Source organism: Etheostoma cragini, chromosome 20 (genome assembly GCF_013103735.1).
Source record: "Etheostoma cragini isolate CJK2018 chromosome 20, CSU_Ecrag_1.0, whole genome shotgun sequence".
NCBI classification, from domain to species: domain Eukaryota; kingdom Metazoa; phylum Chordata; class Actinopteri; order Perciformes; family Percidae; genus Etheostoma; species Etheostoma cragini.
In genome coordinates, this window is record NC_048426.1 from 14744280 (window position 1) to 14770271 (window position 25992).

The 25992-nt window shown below is 38.6% G+C and overlaps 1 long non-coding RNA gene across 1 annotated transcript; it reads left to right on the forward strand.

Annotated features, from left to right (window-relative positions):
• Positions 1 to 2870: 2870 nt before the first annotated feature.
• LOC117936093 lies at positions 2871 to 12620 on the forward strand. The gene is made up of 3 exons (XR_004654887.1): positions 2871 to 2880; positions 5967 to 5972; positions 12332 to 12620. It is a non-coding gene; the product is annotated as an uncharacterized LOC117936093 (long non-coding RNA).
• Positions 12621 to 25992: the final 13372 nt, after the last annotated feature.

Genomic DNA, 25992 nt, shown 5'->3' on the forward strand with positions numbered 1-25992 from the left:
CAGTATTTCAGTGTCTCTCCGATACGCCTCTTTCCAAGTCCTCCACTTTTTGTGTGAAATCGATTCCCAGTGTGTGGAGAATTTGCGCCCCTGTTGGCATTGTTGTGCAGACACACGCTGGGGTTTATGATGCCCTTGGACTCCAGAAGTGCTTCCTCCCCCGCTCTTACTTACTAAACCAATCTCCACCTCTTGTTCTTTTGTTTCAGTTTGTGTGTGCTCCAAAGCACTTATCTCACACATTCAGTTCGGGAACAGCTTTGTGGCTACAACAATGAAATGCCAATTCCCAGAAAGTTTCTCAACGCTTTTTGAGAATTGCTAATTTATTATTGGGCCCTTTCTTACAAGTCTGTGCATCTACAGTCCAAAGAAAGTTTTCTTCAATCACCCACTTTTGTTGGGGCATAGTTTATGCAATACAAAATGTAAACAGCTGCATTAGAGGATTATGAGTTGGTTGCTTTTTCCATGTCTAGGTACTTGTCTAAATTATTTTCTATCAGCTGCTAATGCATTAAAAAAATGTAGCTCAAAGGGAACGTTGCTCACTGACAGTAGTGGACTCATTACAAGTCTTTGCAGCCTTAACCCACATTAAGAAAGCTGTTTATGTGTGAGCTGTGTGTATTGTATGAACATCGCAAGTTCCGGCTTTTAAGATTTTAAATGCACACATACTGCACTTATGTGCATCACCGTCAAGTGATCTCCATGGAAATCATTCAAATCTTGGAGGCACATATTGAAAGCTATTATGAAAAGAAGATTCTTGTATCTTCTTTAATTTCGTCTTATTGTCCCCCAGCCATGAGAATGGAATGAGGATGACTTCATTCTCAGACAATATAATTAGCATTCAGAGCATCGCCGGACACAAATCCTCTGTGCATAATGAGCATGGTCTCACCTTCCTCTCCTCTAACCTCCTCTATTTCAGGAGAATAAATCAAATGGCCTGAGCATATTTTTATGTTCATTAGATTCCTTAAACATTTCCCAGTCTTTTTCCCCTTGTGATGTAAAATGTTATGTATCTGTCATTGTACAGCTGTGTTTATTCTGTGCAGCTTGTACATTTAGTGTTTTCAAAGAGTTTGGCTTCTATTTATAGAACCTGGATCTCAGATATGATGTATTCTTGGAGATGAATCAAATGATAGTTTTACCATAACTGCCTCACTCTACAGTAATAGAGCTTTGACTCTTATTCTTACTGCTTATGGTAAGCATTCAACCATAAACCTAATCCTTTGCCGAAGTGGAATAGAAGGACACACTGAGGAGACAATATGTCCCATGTGACTTCATCCCAGGCCAACCCCAGCACACCAGCACTCCCCATAGAGGCTCAGCAAGTCACCTTAGAGATCAGTGACCGACTCCCCAGCCACCTGCTGTATAAATATTCAATGTGCACTAAAGATAACCTGGCTCGCGCAGCAGGAAGAGAGAAAGAGGTTCTGTTCGGCAGAAGAAGGGTCTGTCATTTGAATAACGTGAACTCAACTGTGACTGCATGGACTGTTGGCCTGCAAAGGTGACATTTGAAAGCTTGGTAAATATTCAACAACTTTGATCACCCGGTCCCTGTGGTAATGTACGGCTGTAATTAGAGAAAGGGAAAGGAATGTAAGTATAACGAAGAATAAACAATCCTATCAGAACAGATTTGCGAGATGAATAATCACATTTTTAGTCAAAGAAGGTGTGATGGCTCCAGAAGAAAATGTAATAACCTTCCTCTTGCAATAAAGGCCATTTTCTTGCTAAACAACAGTGAGTGTTGATTTTACCTTCACTCTTTGTCCATTGTGGCTGTGCACAAGATGAAATATCATAATGTCCTTCAAAGCCTACAATGACCTTTCTTTGTTCACCATGATCACCATGCAGAGAAAAGCAGTCACCTGCTCATGAAGCCTCAGAGAGCATTGAGCGGCCTAAAAGGTTTCCCATTTGACTCTCTTCAGCAACAAAAGTTGATTTGCCTTGAGGGGGTGATGGGCGAATTGGCCTGCTTGCTTTCTTTTAAGGATGCCTGTCCGCGTATAAATAAAATATACAATGACCAGACTGCATTTTTAAAAATAGACAATCCACAGATCTTTGTTTTTCTGTCATGCCAATTCTCTCGCTGGACTGTTTTATGTCTGTTTGACCATGCTTTTAGTGGAAGAAGAGTACAGCGGGGCTCAAAAGATTGGGCATCCCAGGTTAAAATTTGTATTAATGTGTATGAAGAAGAAGAAAAGATGGGAAAATCTCCAAAAGGCATCAAACGACAGATTAGACATTTGCATAATTTGTCACAAAAAGTTAGATTTTATCATTTACGCTTTCAAAACAACAGAAAAACTAAAGAATGGTGTCTGCAAAAGTTTGGCCACCCTGCAGAGTTTATACTTTAACAGCTTTTTTTTACAGAAAGCATCAAGTTAGCGTCCAAAATTTTATTGAATACGTTTTTCCTTCCACTCGTTAAATGTTCCCTGTACCACTGGCTGCAATAAAACCCCAAAGCATGATTGATCCCCCCCCCCATGCTTAACAGTTGGACAGATGTTCATTTCATTAAATTCTGTGCCCTTTCTTGCCAAAAAGTTCTACTTTAGCCTCATCGGGCCATAGAACTTGTTCCCACAATGAATCAGGCTTGTCTATATGTTCATTTGCAAACTTCAAACGCTGATTTTTGTTGTGAGGACGTAGAAGAGGTTTTCTTCTGATGACTCTTCCATGAAGACCATATCAGTACAAGTATCTCTTTATAGTGGGATGATGTACCACAACTCCAGTGTCTGCCAGGTCTTTCTGGATGGATCGTGCAGTCAAACGTGGGTTTGGACTTGCTTTTCTCACAATCCTGCGAGCTGTTCTGTCTGATATTTTTCTTGGTCTCCCAGATCTTGCTTTAACTTCCACTGTTCCTGATGACAGCTATTTCTTAATTACATTCTGAACAGAGTATATTGGCATCTGAAAACGCTTTGCTACGTTCTCCTGCTTTTCAGTTTCAGTTTTCTAGACAACTGCTTAGAAGAACCCATGGTGCTGATTGTTGGTGCAAGGTCAGATGAGTCTGGGCATTTGAAACCTTAAGATTAACATCACCGGGTCTTTCCAGACAATGATTGAGAACAATCCATGACACTGTCAGGTCTCAGCTTTCCAAAGGGAACGGTGCATGCTATAAACTCTGCAGGGTGCCCAAACCTTTGCACACGCCACTTTTTTGTTTTCTGTTATTTTGAAAGTGTAATTAATGGAAATAAAATCTTTCTTTTTGTGACATATCATACAAATGTCTACTTTGTCATTTGATGCCTTTTGAAGATTTTTCCATTTTTCCTTGGCTTCTTTATGCACATTAATACATTTCTTACCTGGGATGCCCAAACTTTCAAGCCCCACTGTAGATGCTGTATGTGTGGCACCAAACTGTAGTTCACAGAAGCATGTCACCACTGTTACTTGTACTGCACTGTTCAACAGACCCAGCAGGCAATTAGCAGCTTGATTATCACGTCTAGCTGGACGTGTTTTTGCACATGAAATTTTCATAAGCAACTGTCTGTGTCTGTGTACATGCCTCCACTTTTCTGAATGTCAGCATCACTTTTCTGAATGTCAGCATCACATGTGGCTATGCATTGTTAAGGATGTACACATGGTTTAATGTCACCTGGCAAGAAATGCTAGATAAACGTCAATACACTTAGCCTTTGACCTTTTAACAATGAGTTAAAGAACAATCAGTTTACCAATCCAAATGACTGAATGTTACACTAAGGCTCTCCATCCTATCATTAGGAGATTGCCAAGGAAAGTGTGTCTACAGATTAACATATACATTTTTTCAGATTGTTCATTGCGGTGAATAATCCAGTTTTTTTTTGTGTCATTCCTGTATATTTCTCTGGTCTACATGTTATGTCACAGTCTTTGTATATTTTGATACATTTGGTGATAGTATACATGTCCATTTATGAGACCGAGATAAATAAACCTCAGAGCTTGTCAATGTAACAGGTTAAAAAAAAACTTTGCTTTGAGAAATAATTTATTACTGATATTGTTTTTCTACAAAGAAATTGAATAACTCACCGAAAATCCACATCATGCTTGTGTCAGTTGCATATTGGACCATGACTGACGTCTTGGTTTTTTGTTCATTAGGGCACACTCTTTGTCAAGAACAAGTTGGAAAGATAATTTAGTTATTAATAATATACAACACTAATGTAAAACAGCTTTAAGTTAGGAACAGAAGTTTTCACGTGGCGAAAACTGTCTTTGGTTCAAAGCACTAAAAATGACAGCAGACTCATATGCATCATGTTGCTATTTACTCTCTAGGATATCTACACATCCCTTACGGGTTCAATGATAATACCTTGATGCAGGGTGTTTCTGTTGTCGTTTTACAAAAGTGGACAAAGGCTGTGTTCCTCTGGGTGAAGCTAAACTTGATCTCACCGGCTGAATCTGGGAGGAGGGGACTGCTGGAGATTTATGGTCTCTGGAGATAACAGAGTTAAATCCCTCAGTGAAAATTTTTGGCATGCTTCATCCCTCCTCACTGCAGTCAGGATGATGGATTATGCTGCTATGTGAGGAGGCCGAGGAGCGAAGGCTGGACGACAACAGCAAGGACGAGACATTTAGTCTGATTGACCAGGCGGGATTTTGTTGTCACATCGATATTAGCTTAGCGACTGTCTCATTCTGTCTCAACCGCTCTGAATTTAGGGTAATTCAGTCTGTTTATTATAACAGACGCTCTTGGACAAATTCATCTGCATATATTCTATTTCCATTGCACCATCAGAGTGTTGACAGAAACATGACTACATATTAATACTAACCAAACATGCATTTGCTGAGATGAACAATGTTTTGCGCCACAATACAAAATGCCACTCTCCACTGTTTCTAAAATTTTGTAAAGTGTAATGTTTTAATGAATGGTAAAGGATTAATTTATCAGTGCTTTTCAGATCACGAACAAGAAATTAATAACAGCAACTTTTGGGTTGCCAGGTTGTGAAAAAAACTTTAATTCTTTCACTTTAATACTAATGCAGTTTTAAATGTTTGTTTCTCACCTTTTAATGAAACAACAAATCTGCAGTTATAAATGTTAATAAATAATTAACAAAGAGTTATTGATCCATCAATTCTGCAATAACATGGATTTTTGTCTATCTAGTCAAACTGATTTTTTACAACATGAACATTTATCTGATTAGATGAGCCCCCACTAAATGAGTTTTAACTCATATAAAATAAACTGACAATTGCACATTACCCCTTTGTGGCATGTGAGAAACTGTTACCAAAATTTCCCTTTCCAATGAATGTTAAGTCTACATCAACAACGCCTCTGTGTAGTACTTAGGCAACATGTTGCTTACGCCAACATGCTAACATGCTCACAATGGTAACATGGTCATCATTTGTTATTATGATTTCTGTAGTTTTGATTGTAGAGATAGTGTAGTTTTCCCTCTTCTGTTCCACAGGAAGAATAATTGTGCCATTGAACTCTCAGCTGCTCTCCTGCAAATGACCGCATGTTGGAATTGAACCTCGGCTTCTGTGGTAAGGACTGAGCCTTAGTGCTTGGGGTGCACACTCAACAAGGTGAGCCACCATTGTGCCCCTGCTCCAATTTTGTTCGCTTTGATTGGCAACACGACCAGTTTGGACTAGTTTTGTTCTTTAGGATGTCTTTATTCTCAACTGGGAGCCGCATGTCGCAGAAGGATCATCAAAGGATAATTCTTCCAGTTTGTCTGATGTTTCTCCTGACTGCATTCTTTTGCACTAATCAAAGATTTATTAAATTAAATGTCCAGTTTGTTTTCAGTCTTTGTCCAGATTTGCCAACCAGCAGTTGACAGTAGCTCTATTAAGTACAAACATGACAGTGGTGTCAATCTTCTCATCTAACTCTTGTTGAGAATAACGTCAAAACTTTTGATGATGAGCAAGTTTTTTTTTTTTATTGTAGTTCTGCATGGGTATTTCCAATTATTTGCTTGAGGAAATATTAATCCTAATCTCCATAATTCCCCCTGTGCCCCCTTGAGAATCATTCACAATTGCCCGTTTGTCCTTAGATCCAGATTGATTCGCTTAGTTCATTAAGTTGGTATAGGTGCAGGGTCACTCTAATTTCTCTAATGGTCACTGACTCAGCAAAAAGGAGTTTACAGAAAATCCATGCTCGCTGATAGCTTAGTCCCAAAGGAGGTTTCCTTAAACAGGAAATGGTCCCGAGCACCCGCTGTACAGCAACCACTGACCAATGACACCTGGGGGGGTCTCTTATGTGCAATATTTAATGGCATTAACATTAATCAACATTGACTATACTGCCTGTTTAAAGAGTCAATAAACAGCTCTCCCGGAACCTAATCAATCAACCAGTAAGCAAAAGAAGATATGGGAAATATTGCTATAACTTATTGTTGTGTTGTCTTTGTCCTCATGGAAAGTACTTATGGAAGCAGGCCAATATGTCACTTCAGGAGCAAGAGTGAACTTGAAACCTTTACTACATCATTTCCATAAATAATAAAATGTATAAGTTCCAATACAAACACGTGGTTTCGATCACAGTTGCAAGCTCGAATTCATGTTGTTATCTTCCAGTTAAAACACAAACACTTCAGTTGAACATAAAAAATGTAACAGACTCAAAGTAAATGCAGCCATTCCCACATGTCAGCTCATTAACTTTAATAAATAATAGCTTGTAAGATTGTTACCCTTCCACACGGCTGAATCTCAAGCACTAGAGTATTAGTACGATGGAGTTTTTTAATGTATTTTTTATCATTGCATGACACAGATTGTCATGCATCCTTTCTTGTCTGTTTTGCAGATAACACTACAAGGTACAACATTTATTTCTTTATCCTGCAGAAATACTAGTGTTAAAACACATTGTAATCATTGTTCTGGTGCATATATATTTACAATGTTTTAAATAAATGTTGCAATAGACATCATTGTGTGTTTGCAGAAAATCTGTTGTTATATTTGAGTGTTACTAATTTCAATGAGATTCACTTTAGCTGAATCCAGGATTAATATGTTTACATGGCTTTCGTGGGAGTCTAATGGTGGTGTTATGTTTATTCCTTTTTTCTATTACAAGCTATTGTGTTGTTTACCATCATTTGACAGCTGTTACCAGAGTGCCATCCTCTGGTCAACATGCTAATTACACAACTAGGACCATTCCCACAGGCACAGTAATAAAAAGCGGAAAGAGGTTTTACAGAGTTTTCTCAAAAATGTTCAAGATGACAAAAAGCAGAGTCTTGTTATGGTTTGGTGGGTTTTGCACTTGTTTTTGGACAGAATATCTTCTTCAGGATGTAGATATTCTCAACTGGGAGATGCACATTACAGAAGGACCATCAAAGGATAACTTTGCCAGTTTGTCTGCTGTTTCTCTTGACTGCATTCACTTGCACTAATCAAAGATATTTGCATTTTTAAATGCAATGTTCACTTATGTAAGAAACATTAATGTCATATTCACAGAGATGTTGTCATTTCTAATGGTAGTTTTCTAGGTTTCAATTTGAGGAAATCAGATAACTGCCTCTGGAGGGACCCAAGAGTTGTTGTGTTTCCTGCATACAACTGCATCACAGGGCTTCCAAACACTGTTTTTTCTTTCTGGTGTTTTTCTGTTTCTAATAGTTTAAAAAATGACACTATGATCACTTTAGCAGCATCGGAGAAACCATGCATGATCTTGTGTTTCTTCTGTGAAATGGGATTATTATTCATTAAAAATATTTAGTTTAGAATCCAAGAAAAAAAACACGTATTTTTCTTCTTTCTTTGTGAGACTGAATTCAAATTTGTGTTTGTTGCACACATCCATTCTTTGCAGAATTTGTAATTTTCTAATTGTATAGGCTTTGTCAAAACTGTGATTACATCTGCGAGAAATGTAATGCACACTAAGAGTGAACCTAAACCTAGGCTACTAATGTCCTACTGTTGCCCTTGTACATTTTGAGTTTACACACAATTTGCTGCTAATTTGAGATTGCATCAATGCAGTTGTAGTTCTGAGACTACTGAACTCATTAACACCAGACAGCTTCCTGTATGAATGCTGTATGATTTGGTATGTTCATATTTATATGACCAATAAAAATGTGCTATGCTAAAGTTTACAAGGTTGTTGTGATTGTAATTTAAATGAATGAATAAGGCTTTGTTGACAGGCAAAGAGATGTGAAGAGGTACTGAAGAGGTCACTTTGCAGACGAGGCCCAGGTGCAGTAAACTAACGGTGCCCACATGATAAGAGCATTACTGCACAAATAAGGTGTTTTATAATCACATTTACAACAACAGTACACTGGCTAGTATTAATGAATTCTATGCCACCTTATAATGCAACAGTAATATTTCTATGGCATGAATAAAACATGCAAGTCTAAGGGAAGGTGGTCAACTTTCTCTTGTTCGAAGAGGCTGTCTATTTATACCTCCCTTGGGGATTCAAATCTAAAGCTTTTTATATTTTACAAACTGGAATGAGACTTGCTTCAACTGCCATAAAAACAGATAAAAACGAATGCATAAAACATGGTATTAAAGATTGAATTTTAGGTTAAATCCTAGTGCTTTATGCAGACGTTATGCTCCTTAAATTAACACCTTCCTTTGGTTTGTAACACCTTATATTCAACAGCAGATGAACCTTTATCTGACTTTCTTATCCAGAAGTCACATGAGTGAGTTATCTCAGAAAGAAATGTTGCCTCTCACTCCTCAGCCGGCTGCATCAGTGCTCACTGTGGATTGACCCGGCTTTCTTACGCGTGCGAACATCGTATTGGCACCTAACAAAAACATTTACTGGTTGGGTGAGTCAGGGTGCTCCAACTATACAATAAGATCGCATTTCCCAACCACTTTCTGGGAACTGAGATTAGGCGTAATTTAATGTTACAGCAAATTGCCAAGTCTCAAAGAGATAACATCTGTCTGTAAAGCACACTGCATATGGAACACATTGGTCACTTTAAAATGATAAATATTTCTTATGACAGACTGTAATACATCTGTATAATTGAGCAAGTAAACCAGATATCCTATAGTTTATAGCATGGTCATTGGAGATATTTCAATCAGGAGAGACTTCGTAGCAGATGTGCAAAGATTCATTGTACATGTACATAATAAGATATATACATAGTGGAATTAGACTCCATAGTTAAAAATATTTTAAAGGTAGAGAAGCCAAACATATTTCCCCAATGGAACCTAAAAACTGGTGATGGTAAAGAGGGAACCTGGAGACTAAACGAAGCAGCTGTCTGAAGGAAAGGAACCCAGGTTGCAGTGGTTGCCGATGCTCGGAGGTGGAAGGGGAGGAGGAGGGTTACACGTTTGCCTGAAAAGACAGCTGACAGCAAGGAGGGAAGACATTAAAAGCAGGAAGTCATGCTGTGATTTGGCACTGCCAAGTTGCTCTTGAGCAAGGCATCGAAGCCCCAAGCAGGGGCACCTTTCTATGGGCAGCCCCCTCACTCTGACATCTCTCCATTAATGCATGTACAGGCATAGGTACAGTGTGTGTAATGTAGGCCTATGAGTAATGTGTGTAATAACAAGAGTGAAAACATTGTAATTTCCCCTTGCGGGATTAATAAAGTATTTGTTATTATTATTGTTGTTATTATTGTTGTTATTATAATAATAATAATTATTATTATTTGGTGGTTGAAGTTTATTTAGAAGTCTTCCTGAAGGAATATGCGCTGAGCTTCATTAGATAGACATACAATGTACCCAGATGAGAGGTTGGACATTTTCTAAATAGCACAGTTTCTCACTTTTCAATTGGTGATGCTTATAGGCTGTAAATATGCATTCACATCACTTATGACATAATTCAGTATACTGACCTCATTCATGTCCTGGCTTCAGTGCACGCCCATTTTCAAAATTCATACAAGTTAGGCCTATAGTCTTAGACAGTTCAGAAAATATTAGTAAACATGAACAACTCAATAATCCAAAAACTAGAGTGCTAAAATTAAATATATCGATAAAAGCCATTAAAAAGTCATGGTATAGTGTGTCAAAAAAGGTGATAATTCATAGTATAATAGGTTGAAAAAAGGGATAAAAAGTAATTGTGTAAAAAGTAAAAACAAGTGATTAAAAGTCATAGTAAAGTATGTCGAAAACAGTGATGAAAAAGTCACAGTATAGAATGTTGAAAAAAGTGATCAAAAGTGATAGTACACAGCATGTCAAAAAAGTGACAAAAAGTCATAGTAAAGTATGTCGAAAAAAGTGATAATGAAGTCCTAGCATGTTGTATTTTGAAAAAAGTGATTAAAAAAGTCATAGCATATGTCTAAAAAGTGACAAAAGGGCAAATTATAGAATGTTGAAAAAAGTGATAATTGATAGTATAGTACGTATGAAAAAGTGATAAAAAGTCATTGTATAGAATGTTGAAAGAAAGCCATAAAAAAGTTACAGTATAATTTGTCGAAAAAATTATAAAAAAGTAACAGTGTAGCATGTTGAAAAATGTGATAAAAAAGTAATAGTAAATAGTATGTCAAAAAAGGGATTAAAAGTCATTTTGTAGTGTGTTGATAAAATTGAGAAAAAAGTCAAAGTATAGTATGTTGAAAAAAAATGATATTGTAAGTGATAGTTGAGTGCGTATAAAAATTGACAACAAGTCATTGTATAGTATGTTGAAAAGATTCACAAAAAGTCACAGTATAGAATGTTGAAAAAGTGATCAAAAGTGCTAGTACATAGTATGTCAAAAAAGTGAAAAAAAGACATAGTATAGCATGTCTAAAAGGTCATAGTATAGTTAGTATGTCCAAAATGTGATAAAAAAGTCATGTAAAAAAAAGCCACTGAAAGGTTATAGTATAGTTTGTTGAAAAAAGTAATAAAAGACAATACATGTGGTAGTACACAAAACAGTTAAACAGTTAAAAGTCATGGTATGTTAAACAAAGTGATATAAAAGAAATATAGTGAATGCATTGAAGTATAGTGTAGAAAAAAGTTATAAAAAGTCACAGTAAATAGTAGATCAGAAAATGTTAGAAAAAGTAATGGTGTAGCATGTTAAAAAAGCCATCAAAAAGTTATAGTATAGTTTGTTGAAAAAAGTGATGAAAAGTCATAGTATAGCATGTAGAAAAAAGTGATAAAAAGTCATAGCATATGATGTTGACAAAAGTGATAAAAACATCATGGTATGTTGAAAAAAGTGATAAAAAAGTCAAAGTTCTGTATACAAAAAAGATTTTGAAGGTCGTATTGTAAATCAAAGTCATATGTTGAAAAAAGTGAAAAAAGTCAAAATACAGTACATAAAAAGTTGTAAAAAGTCACATTGTGCAGTTTGTCAAAAAAAGTGATAAAAAAGTCACAGTATGGTATGTCAAAAATTGTCATTGTGCAGCATGTTAAAAGAAAGCCATTGAAAGCCATGGTACAGTTTGTCGAAAAAAGAGATTAAAAAGTGGTACATTTATTCGATAAAAAGTGATGTAAAAAAGTAATTGTGTAGTAAGTTGAAAAAGTTTTGTAGTGTAGAATGTAGAAAAAAGTGACAAAAAAGTCATATTTTTTTTCATGTATCAAAAAAAGTGATAAAACAGTCAAAGTACAGGATGTTGAAACAGTAGTATAGTATGTTTAAAAAAGTGTTAAAAAGTCATGGGATAGTATGTTGAAAAAAGCCATAGTATAGTATGTCAAAAAATGTTGAAAAGTCATAGCATGTGGAAAAAGGTGACTCACAGCAACACAACATTTCTCTTTGTATGTCTTCATTCATGTAATGGAGGTCTTCAAAAATCAATTGCAACATACAGGATTTGAACACACACATTCTGATTGTTAGTCATGCTTTTATGCCGCTAAGCTATCTGGGCTGACACAAAGACTATGTTTTTGGCATATTTGTCTCTTTTACATAGTGTATGGGACCTCAAAACTTAATGAAAGTTCCAAGATTAGAGCAAACAACATTTTGTCTTCCATCCAGTCTCTTATCACCATAACCTGACTGAGGTGACCGAGGTGAGCATAGTTTTGGCATATTTGTCTATTTCACTTAGTAAATTGGAGCTCAAAAATTTCTTTTAGTATAATTAGAATGTATGCTATAATTTCTAGTATAGCATGTTGAAAAAGTCATAGCATTTTATGCCAAATAAGTGACAAAAAGTCGTAGTATGGCATGTCAAAAAAAAAGCCATGGCATGTCAAAAATAGTCATAGCATAGTATGTCGAAAAAAGCCATTAAAGGTGCAATGTGTAATACTGACAGCTAGTGTTAAAAATAGGTTACTGCAGTACCAATTCAAAATGCTGGAGAGAGTTGTCTCTCCCTCTCCTTCCTCCCCAGACTCAAAGTTCACGATGGTTGCCAGGCTGAGACCGCAGCTTTCACAACAATTTTGCTAGACGCTTGTCTCACATGTATTACTTCACTGCACAGCAGAGTAGCTAACTTTAGATGCTGGCTATAGTTACAGTCATAAAAGCCCGTGCTCACGCAGAGCTCTGTTCCCAACTAACAGACACACTTCCTGCACTTCATGGAATCAAAATTACAAAAGGTGAAAATACTGGCACCAGCATTCTTGTCAGAAAAGATAGTATTTCAACTTGTATGTTTCCTTGATCTCTGATGACGCATTGGAGTAATTTGGGGATTTATTACAGTAAATATATTACATATTGGAACTTTAAAAGCCATAGTATAGTTTGCTGAAAAAAGTGATTAAAAGTCATAGTATACTATGTTGAAAAAAGTGATAAAAAAGTCATGGTACATTTAGTCAATAAAAAGTGATTAAAAAAAGTCATAGTACAATGTGTGAGAAAAAGTGATAAAATTGTCAAGGTACAGTATGTTGAAAAAGCCATAGTATAGTTTCTGGAAAACGTGATTAAAAAGTCATAGTAAAGTATGTCACAAAAAGTGATAAAAAAGTTTGAGTATGGAAAGTCATAAAGGTCACAGTATAGTATGTCAAAGAAGTGCTATGTTTTTGGCATATTTGTCTCTTTCACATAGTCAAAAATTAATGAAACTTCCTAGATTTAAACACTCAACATTTTGTCTTCCATCCATTCTCATTTCACCGTGAGCAAACTGAGCTGACAAAGGTTTGTATAGTTTGGGCATATTTGTCTATTTCACTTGGTAAATTGGAGCTGAAAACAACACTGAACCTTCCAATCTTTCTCTTATCTCCCTAAGCTAACTGCCTGAGACACAAGTTTGTAATTTCGGCCCATTTGTCTCTTTCACTTAGTTAATCAGACCTCAAAACATTCTTAAACGCTCAACCTTTTGTTTACCAATCACTCTCTTATCACTCTAAGCCATTTGACTTGTCAGAAGAGATGAGGATTTTTGCACATTTGTCTATTTCACTTAATATAGTGGAAATAAAGTGTGCTATGTCAAAGATTATTGTATAAAAAATATATTATAAAAAAAACTCATGATATAGTATATCGAAAAACTCATGATATAGCATGTTGACAAAAATGACTAAAAAATTCATAGTATAGAATATCAAAAAGAGAGATAAAAAGTCATAGTGTACTAAGTCAAAAAAGTTATACTATAGTATGTCTAAAATAGTCATAACATAGCATGTCAAAAAAAGTGATAAAAAAGTTAAAGTACAGCATGTTGTAAAATGCCATGAATAAGTCATACTTTAGTATGTTAAAAAAGTGATAAAAAACCTCAGCCATAGCACAGTATCCGTAAGAACGGATGAAAAAAGTAATATTATATTAAAAAAACGTCATAGTACAGTATGGTGAAAAAAGTCATTAAAAAGTCATAGTCGAAAAAAGTTTTAAAAAAAAGTAATTGCTTAGCAAGCACAAAGTCTTAAAAGAGCAGAACATTTTGATATTGTTCACAACACAAGTTTTTGTAGCTAAAAGTGTGTAGAAGTAGTAGGTGACTGATGACACACAAACAATCAGCTGTCAATTGTGCCATCTTGGCGTTTAGAATAAGACAACAGTGCACAGGGAACAGTACAAATCAATTCCCCTGTGCCTCTCCATTCAGAAATGTGTTCATTTCAGTTTGACGATTCCTATAGTATCACTCTCACAGGCTATTACATGTAACTCAGCATTGTGAACTGTATACTATGTTGTATGAGTACTTATTTCCCATGCTGTAGTTTCTGATGTCTCCCAGCTGTTCAACATCTGCAGATTTGTGTTTCCTGCCCAGAGTAAAAAGGTCTGTCTATTCATGAGCACATTTCCCATGCTTGCGTGCTCAGCCTGATCCTGTTGCTTCCATGCTCCGTGCACCGTCTCTGAGGCCTGTAATCTGATCCTGGAGCCAACGAAGTGCACAACATAGATCTTGTAGCTTACCGTCCACAGTGCCACAAGGCACACTGTCTAATAGTTAATATGCATACATACCCCCCCGATGCTGCAAATCCCCTGTCACCGCATACAGAAGATGAACAGCAGTGTGCAGCCTCCTCAAGTTAACTTGGCATTTCCTTTGGTGACTTCTTCAAATTGATAAGGGCCTTCCCAGGGGACACAGGGGGGGGGGCAAAGTGCAGAGAGGAGGGGAGCACTAGTGTAATTGCTGATATCACGTGAGAGTGTGTAAAAATCCCTTGCCAGAACCCATTTGTCAGAGTCTATCTGTTATGTAAAATCCCTTGGGATGGCAAGCCCCTTACCCCCTCTAACCATCGTCCCCGGCAGAGCCATAAAACTAAGCCCATGGGGAAAGTGGGCGAAGTTGCGACAGAAAGGACCCAGATTCAGTGTTGTCACAGTGTGGAAATATGTCCTCTTAGGAAGAAGCAGAAATAATAACAAAAGGATGAAAACCAAGGGGAAGAAGACAGAGGGGAGGGGGGATCATTTGTAACTGCACCAACAAAGGTGGTAGATGTGGGACTATTCCTTCTCTTCAGATTGCCTGGTTAAGAGACAAGGGAACCCCCTTTGGTTTGAGTCCCAGCGTTGAATTCCAAATAATTGCCCATTTAGTCTCCTGCCGTACCGTTTAGGCTGAAGGCCATCCCGCATATACATTTCTGCATGTTATGACCACACTCTCACAGTTTCCCATAAATCACCAGCATTCGTCTGCTGTGTGATTAATCTTTCCATCTGTAGCGTGCTGGCTGTGCAGGTGCTTGTGGGCTGGTATTTCTTTATAGCCAGGTGTAGTGGAGTGCGAATGGAGAGACCCCAGAGGTTAGACAGTGGAACATTAGAGCAGAGTGGCAATTGTTCAGTTCCAAAATATGTCAAAATGATAGATGAGCTTACTAAGTGTTTGCTTTTGAATGTTGGGAGAATACAAGTTCAGGTGTAAACAAAAGACTGTAATTCTTCTTTGATCACAGGCAAACATCCTCCCTGTTTTATCCAGTTAATGCCATCTGGCATGTGTTTTTCTTATATATTAAGCTCCAGTGTGTCACTCACTGTTTCTTCTGAAGTTACACTGTAGCACCAACTTCAGAATAAGGGTCAAACCCACCTAAGTCACTCAATGGCCCATTTGTGATGGTAGCATGTAACATGCCATAAAAATCAAAACTACCACTGACATTCCCCACTATCTCAAACAACTGGACCTCTTTCTATGTGAGATCGTTGGCGAGGGAATATTTGTCCTAAATATTAGTGGTAACTATCAAGTTCACATAAGCAACAAAGGCATTTTATTTTAAAGTTATATGTCAAAATAGATCATCTGCAAGTAACCTGAATCTATAATCACATTCATGATCAAGGCCTGTGTTTGTCATACTTTCCTCAGTTGATTTAGAAGCCCAGCAACTTGTTGACTTTGTCAGGTATGAGAAAAGTGAGTTGATGTGTTATTTAATATAAACCAAGTTTTACCAGTAGTAGTTTATGAGATAGTTTTAATATAGTATTTATCTATGATAAGTCTAATTAATGAGGGAGCAGTTCTGTGAAGTGAACATGCATACCACACTAGGAATCCTGCTGATATGAAACGACTCTGTACTTCCTGAACACAGCCTTCAAACCCTCATCGGCACCACTTTGTCTTGTGTGTGTGTGTGTGTGTGTGTGTGTGTGTGTGTGTGTGCGTGTGCGTGTGCGTGTGCGTGTGCGTGTGCGTGTGTCTGTCTGTCTGCCATTAAGCCCTCACTAGCCTCTTTTTAATCCTGGGTCATTCAGGTCTGCTCAAACACGGAGCCGCAGAATGTAAACACAGCCTTATTAACACTCAGCCAGGCTTGGTAATCTTCCTCAGTAACCTTCAACCATGACTCAGGCTTCAGCCTCAGATGTGCATTGAGCTTTGCTCATTATGGCACGGTATAGAAATGTCAAGTTTACAGTCAACACTTTTCTAGATTTGATTGGTTTGATATTTAATTGACATTGAATTGATTGAAAACTATTAAAAATACTAAAACGATAGTGTATTTGCAAGCTGCATAATAGAATGTAACCAAGGTCAATAATAAGTATTGCACATAGGATGTTCCCTGATGTTCTGCAGAAAATGTTGACTTTTGTCAACAAACACTCATGTCAAACTCAGATTTCCCTCCTAAAATGTTCCTCAAATGCTCAGTTTCATGTCATGATTGTTTTCTATCTGTTAATAATACACACCAGTACGACTAAGAACAGTACCTCTCAAATAAGTTAAAAGAGTCCTGTGCTGATTGAGCATTGCACTCTCTATTCCATTGTCTAACTCACAGCGGAGAGATTTTTTTTTTAAGTTTCAAAATCCAATCATATTTTCTTTTTGTATTCTGCTTCTTCTTGTACTTTGTGCCTACGTAACCACAATGCAACTAGACAGCCAATAGTTTGGTCAGAGATTGGGGTGCATAGTGCTAGTAGTAGCTAATGCAGCCTCGAGCATCTAGCCTGAATCAGAGATGAGGAACATGCTAAAGATGTCTGGTGAGCTCACTTCTTTCTAACTCCACACACCCACATTGATTTTATTGTCAAACTTGTAGTCCAGCCCCAAATAATAAAGAAATATTTTTTTCACATTTGCAGTAACACAGACATTTTTGTGTAAAATCATTGCAGATCCCCTGTCATTAGATCACATTAAACAATGTTGTTAATTGTCAGGGATTCTACTGACCAAAGTATTTATTTGAAGGGTTATTCTCTTTTGCTTGCTCTTTTCAGCTACGGAGCAGCAATGTAGAGGCCTGCAGGGTTTCAGTTTCTTGCTGAAAGATTTTCGAAGTTGTAATTTATGTTAAATTGGGGGCTTTAACCTTGGTGCTTTGGTATATGAATGATCTTTCCAACCAGCCAGAAATCCTAGTTGCCTAAACAACCTCATACCAAAACCCTTATCTTGGATGATGGTACGATATCTTGGACATTTAACAGGCATTCGTATAAGCCTTATATCTCCTCCCTTTGCTCTCCTGCCTCAGGATAGTCGGTTGGTCTCATGTCTACTGGGAACTCCTGTTCCTCCTCTTGCTGATCTGTTTACAGACCACGACCAAAGACACGGTGACTGGCCTACAGTTCGTTTCTGTCTGTTTACGCTGTAGGCCAGAGTATGCACGTCAGAACTGAGCCAAAGGAGCCAAAGGTTTGGACTCAAGGGAAGTTAAAGCAATGCACCAGGGTAGCCGCAGGTGCATGACATGATGCGAAGAGTCTTTATGGTGAAAATGTCAACTCCTGAGGCTATATCAGAAGAGGAGGCGTGGACCAGTCTCTTCAGTCTGATCGCCGTGATTCCACACCCTACACCAACACTGGGAACAAAGTACTAAAGTCTAAGTCCCAAGTCCACCTAGAAAAGCCAGCAAGCCAGCATGTTAGTGGGAATCGCCAGAACATGACGTTTTTATCAAATTGCCTTGTTTGTGTTTTTCCATGAGAAAATTGGAAGCTCTTGGATCTGCTCCATGTGCTCGCAGCTCTGTACCTAATGCAGTGTCTCCCATAAAAAGGGCTCCTTGGTCATGTGATCGCGCTTGGGGACAGCCACCCTTCCCATGGTGCTCATGTTCCTCCCCATGTCCCTGGGGGGGAATGAAGGGCCAGGTTAGACTGACTGAGGGAGGGAGAAAGAAACAGAGTCAGTGTGACAGCACGAGAGTGAGACAAAAAAAGAGAGACATCTGCTTCTCATCTTGATGGGAAAATTCCCCCGATCCTGGAGATTAGGATGGAGTCCCCCAGACAGAGCACGCTGGCTCCTCCGAGGCTCACCATTTGTAAGCAGGCTCCCTCAGGCCTTGTTGGCTTAAATCCAGAGTAACTCATTAAAGTGAGTGAACCTCTGCTTGTGACGCAGTGACATGCCCCCAACAAGCCAGTGATACAAAATCATAAGTGATGATTGGTCTAACTTTGTTTCTGCTTCCACATACAGCTGGTTTTATTTTGTGAAGACATTGTGATAATCTGATAATTTAGGAAACAAAACTGGCATGAACATGGGTTAATTTGTCTCATGATGTCTAAGTCTCACCATCCCACAGTCATTCCTCTTGTTACCATGATGCCCTGGGGGTGCTGCTTTGTTTATTTTCTCGTGATTAGTGCTGCACATTTTCCCTTATTCATGACTTGGGGTGTCGGGAGTCAGTTAGTGGTCTGTGTTCATTCAACACCAGCTCTTTCCACTATGGTTCAAAGCTTATCATGACAACTTCTAACCCCCAACTCTTTCAAGGCCAGATCTGCTCCCAAACAACCAGACAAGAACCGTGTTCAGCCTTTGTTGATTTTACCTCTGGGATTGTCAAACCAGTTTCTAATCCTTCCCTGAGCCAGTCATTGAGGAGATAAAAAGCATTTGCCACTGGCAACAGACTGTACAGTCTAAAAGCAATCATGCCTGAAATAACTCTTAATATTTCTTGGATGTCACAATCCATCACTGTTCTTCATCAGAGATGCATATTGGAAGGATCTCACATTTGGTTTCTAAAGAAACAGAGTTTGGCTCTGCAACAACTCCTTCTGCTAAGCACACTGCATGACGGAAGTCTCTGCAATGAGGGAATTGAAAGATCTAATGTGTGTATTGTCTAATAGTGTAATGTAACAGCTGTGACAGACTTGTATAGAACAACATCATGTCAGCCATCAGCTTTTATTTGTATATGGAATTCAACTTAAAAGTCACTGAAATTGAACAACTAAATCAGTTACAACGCAGTAGTTTTTGTCTGCAATTATCTTCATTTATTTCCGAATATGAAAGGGACATGTGTGGAGTTCAGGGTTTGTTTCTGTGCAATATGGCGGACATCAGAAACTGCAGAGCAAGAAAATAATTACTTCTACTGATCCTCATTTCTCACAACCCCAGCCTCACCATCCTGGAACTTGTGTATTTATTTGCTTATTTTCCTTTTGAGGGTAATGGAAAATTAAACGGCATCCAATGTCACAGAAAATGTTTCCTTTACAAATGCTAAGTTATACTGATTTCATCACAGAGAACTGAGGCTCATTTTATTGAGCAAAGTGAGAATATAATTTGGTCAAACCTGTCTTTATCAGATGCATTTGCTTTAACTTAATATAATGCATCTCCAGCCTGCAGAGCTGGTGTCACTGTCCGGCTGTTTTGGCACACCTGGTGGTCCCCATTTATCTGTCCCCTCTGGGCACAGCGCCATCTGGGATTGATTGTCTCCACCATCTCCCTGGCCGCAACACTTCAAGAACAGATACTTAATCGCAGGACTAAAACAACAAACAGAAACATTGTCTTGTGTAATGAATTCTCTTTGTCCAAGCAAGTGCACAGTAGCCACAAAGCCGCAGCATTTATTTGAAGGGAACTGTATTAACTGATGATAATAAATGGCACTGCTGCCAGATTCCCATCAGTGGATATTTATTATTTCATGTTATTAACTTTCCCTAGCTCTTTGACCTCCACCAACCCTCTCCCTGCTCTGCTCCCATTTTCTTGTTCCTTGTTCTACAAGCTATAGCTACTTGAGTAAATGTATTTCTCTACACATAAACAAATCTCCGTGCACAATTTTGCTTGGCTGCAGTTTGTGTAAACACTTGCAGACAGATGAACTTCACCTAACACTTGCTCAGGCCAAGGCCTACTGTACTTTTTCTCTAAAGGCTCCTCTTCTGACAGTCAATCGGTCATTTCACCAACATACAGTGGGGCTTAAATGTTTGGGCACCCCAGGTAAAAAAATGTATTACTGTGCATAAAGAAGCCAAGAAAAGAAGGTAAAAAATTCCAAAAGGCATTAATTGACAGATTATTCATTTGTATAATATGTCACAAAAAAATAGATTTTATTTCCATGATTTACACTTTCAAAATAACAGAAAAAAAAAAATGGCATCTGCAAAAGTTTGGGCACCCTGCAGAGTTTATAGCATGCACCGCTCCCTTTGGAAAGCTGAGACCTGACAGTGTTATCGATTGTTCTCAATCATCTTCTGGAAAGACCAGGTTTTGTCAATCTTTTTCCTTTTTAAAGATTATTTTTTGGGCATTTTAGGTTTTTAATTGACAGAACAGCTGAAGATATGAAAGGGGAGAGAGAGGGGGAGTGACATGCAGCAAAGGGCCGCAGGCTGGATTTGAACCCCGGGCCGGCTGCGTCGAGGAGTGAACCTCTATATATGGGCACCCGCTCTACCAACTGAGCTACGTGGGTGCCCCAAGGTTTTGTCAATCTTAAGGTCGTAAATGCCCAGACTCATCTGACCTTGCCCCAACAATCAGCACCATGGGTTCTTCTAAGCAGTTGTCTAGAAAACTGAAACTGAAAATAGTTGACGCTCACAAAGCAGGAGAAGGCTATAAGAGGATAGCAAAAGGTTTTCAGATGCCAATATCCTCTGTTCGGAATGTAATTAAGATATGGCAGTCATCAGGAACAGTGGAAGTTAAAACAAGATCTGGATCACCACGAAAAATATCAGACAGAACAGCTCGCAGGATTGTGAGAAAAGCAAGTCCAAACCCACGTTTGACTGCACGATCCATCCAGAAAGACCTGGCAGACACTGGCGTTGTGGTACATCATCCCACTATAAAGAGATACTTGTACAAATATGGTCTTCACGGAAGAGTCATCAGAAGAAAACCTCTTCTATGTCCTCACCGCAAAAATTTGCGTTTGAAGTTTGCAAATGAACATATAGACAAGCCTGATTCACTGTGGGAACAAGTTCTGTGGCCCGATGAGGTTAAAGTAGAACTTTTTGGCCGGAATGAGCAAAGCTACGTTTGGAGAAGAAAGGGCACAGAATTTAATGAAATGAACATCTGTCCAACTGTTAAGCATGCGGGGGGGGGGGGGATCAATCATGCTTTGGGGTTGTATTGAAGCCAGTGGCACAGGTAACATTTCACGAGTAGAAGGAAAAACAGATTCAATGAGATTTAAGCAAATTTTGGACGCTAACTTGATGCCATCTGTGAAAAAGCTGAAGTTAAAGAGAGGATGGCTTCTACAAATAGACAATGATCCTAAACACACCTCAAAATCCACGGTGGATTACATTACGAGTTGTAAACTGCAGATTTTGCCATGGCCTTCAAAATCTCCTGACCTTAACATAATTGAAAATCTATGGATAGACCTTAAAAGAGCAGTGCGTTACAGGCAGCCCAGAAATCTCAAAGAACTGGAAGACTTTTGTAAGGAAGACTGGCTGAAGATACCTCATACAAGAATTGAAAGACTCTTGGCTGGCTACAAGAAGCGTTTCCAAGCTGTGATACTGCCAAAGGTGGCCGTACAAGGTATTAATTCTGAAGGGTCTAACTTTTTGTGACATATTATACAAATTTAAAGCTCAGGCCTTGTAATGATTATCTTTCTCGCTAATCCTTTTAATCAGGATTCAAGCATGTATTCAGTTGAGAGAGGAATCATTTGACATTTTTTCGTAGATTTTTGTACGGATTAAACAACCCCAACCCCAGCCAAAGGCCCGGGGGTGTCCCATGCAAAGGTATGTTGTGCTGGAGTGGGGGTGGATGAGGTGCCCAATTAGGAAATTGTTTTCTACTGTCCATAATTCCTAATTGCGGGCCTGCTTGTAGGTAGATTGTGTTACCTTCGGACAGAACCAGGCTAGCTGTTTTCCCCTGGTTCCAGTATTTATGCTAAGCTAGGCTAACCAGCTGCTTATTCTAGCTGTATTTGCCTGAAATACTATATGTATGGGTCTTCTCATCTAACTCTCTGCAAAAAAGGAAATCAGCATATTTTCCCAAAAGTCCTTATTAATACAGTGATGAAGGTGGAATGTTTAAATAGGATTATGTTGTGATTGTGGGCAGCAACATAGTCAAGAATTTCAACACACTTTAATGCCATATGTATGCTAATGACACAAGTGTTACGCAGCTACTGTTGGTTTGCCCAGGTTTACTTCATGAATCTGACTGATATATGTGTTTTCTTAGAAAACCTTTTAAAACTCTTGCACACAGCCCCTGAGGGAGGATAAACTAATTTGAGATTTAAAGAAACACTCTGTAACCTGAAAAAATAAACAGCAGCACTCAAGTGCAACTGCAGCCCAGTAAATCTTGCTGGCTGATTGAGTCCATGTTTACTCAAGTGTCTCCCACTTCAAGGAATAAATCTAATCTCACTGCCAATAGATCTCAGTGCAACATTTACTATTAAAGGGTATGTTCCATTAGCCTTTGCCTCCTTTATCACTTTTAGAAACATGTCAGAGGGCTGATAAAATCCTGTGAGTTTACAAGGAAGCGTGTTTACAGAGTAATCTGAGGCTTGCTGCAGTACACCTGCTGGTGCTCCCAGAAGTGAACATTATGTTTACATTAAACATGATTTGGGGGGTTATAATTTGAAGAGAATGTTTTAACATGAGAGAGATGTTTAAAACATCTCATTTATCTGTTTAATGACCCAGGCTGTTCCACCACAAACAGTGGCAACCCATGAACTTGTGAATGTGCTCCACATGTGGGACCTCTTAATGGAGTTTAGAGTAGTACCACAAGCCTGAGTTACAACTCTCTCTCTGGCTGCGGGACCACTTCCGTGCAGTTTGCACCGCTCGCAGTTCATTTATAAAGCTAACGGCTTTTACAACTGACAATGACTCTGTGTTGCTTTTCCTCTTCTATATTACCAACCGCAGGCCCTTGCTGCTGCAGCTTGTAGAGGTGATGAAATTTTATCTTAGACAAACACTCAGTTTCCTTTAGTGCTGCCGCTGCTGTGCTCCAGGTCCTTTGCACAGTTAGTCGGGGGGGGGGGGGGGGGGGGGGGGGGGGGGGGTTGCACAGCCTCGTGGACAGACACAGAGTCACAGTCGTGTACGCAATGTTATGTAGCTGTTACCAAACTTTAGCCAATCTATCTGTTAGATGAGAAAAATACACATTCCATACATCTAATGTATTGAACATTTCAATCTGAATTTTCATCCATCTACTAAAGGAATAGTATGATATTTTGGGAAGTTAACTTTCTTGATGAGATTGAGATGAGAAAACTCAATCTTACTTCTGTACGGGAAACACGTAGCTAAAGCCTGCTTCTATCCAAATGTAACAAACCACCCATCAGCACCTCTAAAGCTCACTAAAAAAATGAATTGTGTCTCATTCGTTTAATCTGCAAACAGACAAAAATGTATTTGTGGTTTTAGTAAAGTTACTGTTACTAGTTTAAGTTGCATGTGTTGTAAAATGTCCTTGATGAACAGTTTATCCCTCCGTTCAGCACATTTGTGCCCAAAAAAGCTCCAGCACGTAACTGGTCAAACAAAAAAATTGTCATTTTAAGATTTCTGTTTGAACTTACAAAACACAAACCTACTGAGCTTTAGTTGTGCTGGTGGGAGTATTTTTTAATTTTGGACATAACCAGGTTAGCAGTTTCATCCTGCTTCCAGTCTTTATGTTAAGCTAGGCTAGGCTAACCACATCCTTGCTCTAGCTCCATGTTTAACGCAGAGACACGAGAGTGATCTTCTTGTCAAAGTTTTGGGGAAGCGAGAGCAAATAAGTGTATTTCCCAAAATGTCAAAGTTTTTCAAAGCACAGAATTGTATCACCTCTTTTTTTGCTAGCATTTGTTTTGTTAGACGCTTTTCTTCAGCAATGATTCAATGTCATGTGGTTTGCTATAACTGCTTCTCAATTAAAACAGAATAACCTGAGCCACATTTCTTGTGTAATCAAGAATAAAATCCTCATGTAGCCTTTTGGTTAGCACAGCCAACTGACAATGTGCTGTCCAAGACTCCGCTGAATAAAGTTAAGCACTATCTGTAGATTATTGCAATGACTGATTCTTGATAACGCCAGACTAAAATAACTTCCTTTGTCTGTTGACATGTTGACTGGCTTCCGACAAAATGAGACAATGCACACGTGTGTACAGACATGGGTATGAAAACAGGATGACAGCTGGCAACCTTGGAACAAAAATGTGTCCATGCCAAAATATATCAATGAAGCAAGGAAGTGTAAAAAGGATTTGACATGTTTTTAAATGAAAGATCTTGTTGTGATATAATGCTACTCACCTTAGGCAATGGTAAGCAACGTTTTACTCATTGCCAGGGCACTTCCTATTCACCAATTATTTCCAATACGGTTTTCTTCACATTAATACAGTTTGTGCAGGAGGAAAGGATTTAGGGTTTGTCACATTTAGTTAATGACAGGAAGGGTCTGGATGTTAAATATTGTCGTATCCTGTTTGGGTCTGCTGTCCAGGTGGTCCAACATGAGTGAAATCATATTACATCATCTTCCCAGAAGCCTGCTGTTCAGGTTGTCCTCTCCATTCTTATACATTTGCATTTTTTGTTTTATTGTTCAAAATGTGTATTCAGCAACGTTCACTAATTTGAGTCATTTAAAGATGATTCACGATAGGGCTTGAAGTAATTAGATTGTTCAAAGTAAGGGGCTCTCTGGCTTTCCACCTTCCCTTTAAAGGCCCCTCTGCGGAGGAAACCAAAGCTGCCCCAACAATGATGAATGGACATCATTAATGTTGTTCATCTGTTCACCTTTTGCTCAGCAATCTGGGAAAATGAGGGGTCAACAGCATAAGGGAAATGTGCTTACTTTGGCACTCCAGTTCCTGAGAGCCACCTATTTGGTCTTCACAACATCAGAAGACACCGCAGACTATGAGGGACTTATTTATTCGAACAGCTGACCTTCCCTCAATCACGAAGCCTCATCACAAAACCTAATTGGGAAGGGGTTTGGTAGATTTTTATATTCCTTCCCTGAATAAGTGAAAAGCTTTAAAATGTTCCTAAAGCTGTCGGCCCAGTAGGCCTGGAATCAGAAGCATGTCTTTTACAGAACTTGATATCATAAAAGAGGCACTCTTCAAAGTTTCTTGATTCAACAAATCTCTGAAAAGACAATTAAATCTATGAAAGATGGTATTTTTTTCTCCAACACAACCGCACGGAAAGTAATAAGGGCCTCATGGTTGTTTGACGATCTGACACCACCAGATCCATCTCCTCCTGGAATACGCTATCACTCGAGCCAGGTTTGTTTGTCTTGTCAGCGTGTATTTATAGAGCAAACAATTTCAGTGATCTTATTAGGCCCTATCAGCTTGTGCACCTTTAAAAACACAGATAGATTACTGGGCGAGACGGCGGTAAGAGTCTGGCTCGGTCCACGGAGCAAAAAAAGACTGTGCTGCTGCTGTAGGCAGGGAGGAGATGTAATGGTCTTTAGCTCTTCTATTCAAAACATGTCAAACAAAAGATGAAAATTTATTCATTTTACTACCTAGAGGTAGTAAAGCTTCTGGGTAATTGTTGGTCCATCTGCACTTGCAATATTGCAGTAAGAATGTGGAAAGTTAGAAAGTCAGAAGGGCAAAAACAAAATAATTGTAGAGTCCGGTTCCCTCAAGAGTCACAGTTTGCTTTGT